The following is a 4258-nucleotide window of genomic DNA, read 5'->3' as shown; positions in this document are numbered from 1 at the left end:
TTTTTCGGGGTGCACTCAGCCTCGTGATGCCAATTGAGGAGCTACTCGACCGAATAGTAGCGGCTTCGGTCAAGAATACCATCATTACGACCGGGAGAGCAGTGTGCTGACCCCAAGCCCCTCTATCCGCGTCCTCCACTGAGGATGGCACGGCGGTCGGACGGTTGCAGTAGGCCACTCGTGGCCTCAAGACAGAGTGAGTGCTTGTGGTTAGTGGTGGGAGACGAAATCTCATTTAGTGCATTGCGGAATCTGACCACGGAGGGCAGACATTTCCATAGAAACGAGTGGAGTGCCGAGGGCTGCGCTGGCCGTCTCATTAGGCGAGGCGCACGAGGGGGGAGCGCCAATTGACCGTACGGTGGGAGGCACTGCTCGCAACCGCCACCAGCCACCGACACCCGACCACAGCGGAATGCGGCCGCGGAGGATCAGGACTAAGCATGCGCGATGTTTCTGCTGCTGCGTAATGCACGGTTGCCTACCCAGGTGAGTGAGGCCACTTGTGCTGCGTGTGTCTGTGGTGAGGAGGGGGGGGGGGGGGGCACGGAATAACTTCACAGGGATGAGGCGGCAGGTCGGGTGAGGGTATTATACTGACACAGGCAACGACTTACTGGAAACGATTCACGTGAAAGTAATTAGCGACTTCGCCTAAATTTTCAAATTTAGCGCTGAGGTTGGAGTGAAGAAATCGATAAAGAAATGTTCTCTGGACGAAGACATTTAGCATTTTTGGAACGTCAGATGCACTATGTGATCAAAAGTATCTGGACACCCCGAAAAACATACGTTTTTCATATTAGGTACATTGTGCTACCACTTACTGCCAAATACTCCATATCAGCGACCTCAGTAGTCATTAGACATCGTGAGAGAACAGTATGGGGCGCCCCGCGGAACTCAAGGCTTCAAACGTGGTCAGGTGATTGGGTGTACCTTGCGTCATATGTCTGTACTCGAGATTTCCACACTCCTAAAGATCCCTAGATCCACTGTTTCCGATGTGATAGTGAAGTCGAAACGTGAAGATGCACTATGTGATCAAAAGTATCTGGACACCCCGCTACATACGTTTTTCATATTAGGTACATTGTGCTACCACTTACTGCCAAATACTCCACATCAGCGACCTCAGTAGTCATTAGACATCGTGAGAGAACAGTATGGGGCGCCCCGCGGAACTCAAGGCTTCAAACGTGGTCAGGTGATTGGGTGTACCTTGCGTCATATGTCTGTACTCGAGATTTCCACACTCCTAAACATCCCTAGATCCACTGTTTCCGATGTGATAGTGAAGTCGAAACGTGAAGGGACACATGCAGCACAAAAGCGTACACGACGACCTCATCTGTTGACTGACAGACACCGCCGAGAGTTGAAGAGGCTCGTAATGTGTAATACGCAGACATCTACCCAGACCACCACACAACCCGGGAATTCCGAACTGCATCAGAATCCACTGCAAGTACTATGCCACAGTTTGGCGGGAGGTGAGAAAACTTTGATTTCATGGCGAGCGGCTGCTCATAAGCCACACATCACGCCAGTAAATGCAACACGACGCCTAGTTTGGTGTAAGGAGCGTAAACATTGGACGATTGAATAGTGAAAAAACGTTGTGTGGAGTGACGAATCACAGTACACAACGTGGTGATCTGATGGCAGGTTGTGGGTATGGCGAATGCTCGGTGAACGTCATCTGCCAGCGTGTGTAGTGCCAACAGTAAAATACGGAGGCTGTGGTGTTATGGTGTGGTAGTGTTTTTCATGGAGAGGGCTTGCACCCCTTGTTGTTTTGCGTGGCACTATGACAGCACAGGCCTACATTGATGTTTTAAGCACCTTCTTTCTTCCCACTATTGAAGAGCAATTCGGGGATGGCGATTGCATCTTTCAACATGATCGAGCACCTGTTCATAATGCACGGCCTGTGCCGGAGTGGTTACACGACAGTGTCATCCCTGTAATGGGCTGGCCTGCGCAGAGTCCTGACCTGATTCCAATAGAGCACCTTTCGGATGTTTTGGAACTCCGATCACGTGCCAGGCCTCATTGACCGACGTCGATACCTCTCCTCAGTGCAGCACTCCGTGAAGAATTGGCTGCCATTCCCCAAGAAATTTCCAGCACCTCATTGAACGAATGCCTAAGTAAGTGGAAGCTTTCATCAAGGTTAAGGATGGGCCAACACCATATTGAATTCCAGAATTACTGATGGAGGGTGCCACGAACTTGTAAGTCATTTTCAGTTAGGTGTCCGGATACTTTTAATCACATATTGTATCTCTCAGTTTAATTAAAAAAAGTGCACTCCATATTCGAAGTGCAAAAGGCGTGGCATTACCCAGCCCAGCAGTTAGGGCAGCTTGTAGAACGGTACATCGACGGCTCCTGCGAGGGTATAGAACTGTCTCGTTATGTTATAGGAGGAAAAAAAGATTTGTCAGACATTATGGTTCCAATATTACACAGATTAAAATGCTTATCAAGTATTGGAATACATCGCTTAAAACAAACGATTATTAAGTCAAAAGCAAGCTTATCATTTCATTACGGGTGATGTGAACAGCATTATGATTGACTAATCTATTTGATGGCACCAAGAGGCGGCTGAAAAACATTATGTGTTTAACATTGGCTGAAATATGCGCCAAAACAGAGACAGCGTTTGCTTTAGCATTGTATAGGATTGCACCCAACATTAATACAACTACTAATTTTCCATTGAGACCGTCATTGAATGTTGCAGGACAATAATTTCCAACCTGTAAAGTATTAAGAGCGCCAACGGCCTTGCCGCACTGGTAACACCAGTTCCCGTCAGATCACCGAAGTTAAGCGCTGTCGGGCGGGGCTAGCAATTGGATGGGTGACCATCTGGTCTGTCGAGCGCTGTTGGCAAGCGGGGTGCACTCAGCCCTTGTGAGGCAAAGTGAGGAGCTACTTGATTGAGAAGTAGCGGCTCCGGTCTCGGAAACTGACATACAGCCGGGAGAGCGGTGTGATGACCACATGCCCATCCATATCCGCATCCGGTGACTCCTATGGGTGCGCACGGTATCAAAATGCCCAACGAGCGTGTGATACGTGTCCTGCTCGGCATCCTGGACGACATCGTCCAAGTGTCCGGACCGTTCGCCGGATAGTTACGTTATTTAAGGAAACAGGAAGTGTTCAGCCACATGTGAAACGTCAACCACGACCTGCAACAAATGATGATACCCAAGTAGGTGTTTTAGCTGTTGTGGCGGCTAATCCGCACATCAGTAGCAGAAAAATTGCCCTAGAATCGGGAATCTCAAAAACGTCGGTGTTGAGAATGCTACATCAACATCGATTGCACCCATACCACATTCCTATGCACCAGGAACTGCATGCCGACGACTTTGAACGTCGTGTACAGTTCTGCCACTGGGCACAAGAGAAATTACAGGACGATGACAGATTTTTTGTACGCGTTCTATTTAGCGACGAAGCGTCATTCACCAACAGCGGTAACGTAAACCGCCATAATATGCACTATTGGGCAACGCAAAATCCACGATGGCTGCGACAAGTGGAACATCAGCGACTTTGGCGCGTTTAATGGTATGGTGTGGCATTATGGGAGGACGGATATTTGGCCCCCATTTTATCGATGGCAATCTAAATGGTGCGATGCATGCTGATTTCCTACGTAATGTTCTTCCCATGTTACTACAAGATGTTTTACTGCATGACAATGGCGATGTACTTCCCGCATGATGGATGTCCGGCACATAGTTCGCGTACGGTTGAAGCTGTATTGAATAGCATATTTCATGACAGATGGATGGTCGTCGAAGCACCATACCATGGCCCGCACGATCACCGCCTCTCACGTCCCCGGATTTCTTTCTGTGGGGAATGTTGAAGGATATTTGCTATCGACAACGCCTGACAACATGCGTCAGCGCATTGTCAATGGGTGTGCGAACATCACGTAAGGCGAACTACTCACTGTTGAGAGGAATGTCGTTACACGTATTGCCAAATGCATTGAGGTTGACGGACATCATTTTGAGCATTTATTACATTAATGTGGTATTTGCAGGTAATCACGCTGTAACAGCATACGTTCTCAGAAATGATGAGTTCGCAAAGGTACTTGTATCACACTGGAACAACCGAAATAAAATGTCCAAACATACCTACGTTCTGTATTTTAATTCAAAAACCTACCTGTTACCAACTGTCCGTCTAAAATTGTGAGCCATATGTGTGTGACTATTACAGC

The 4258-nt window shown here is 48.2% G+C and overlaps 1 pseudogene; it reads left to right on the top strand.

Moving 5' to 3' along the window:
* The first annotated feature begins 2786 nt into the window (after window positions 1-2786).
* Window positions 2787-2904, top strand: LOC126428207 (5S ribosomal RNA; annotated as a pseudogene).
* The last annotated feature ends 1354 nt before the right edge of the window (window positions 2905-4258 follow it).

This window comes from Schistocerca serialis, chromosome 1, assembly GCF_023864345.2.
Source record: "Schistocerca serialis cubense isolate TAMUIC-IGC-003099 chromosome 1, iqSchSeri2.2, whole genome shotgun sequence".
NCBI lineage: Eukaryota > Metazoa > Arthropoda > Insecta > Orthoptera > Acrididae > Schistocerca > Schistocerca serialis.
Note: the sequence above shows the minus strand (reverse complement) of the source record. Positions and strands in the feature narration are given on the sequence as shown.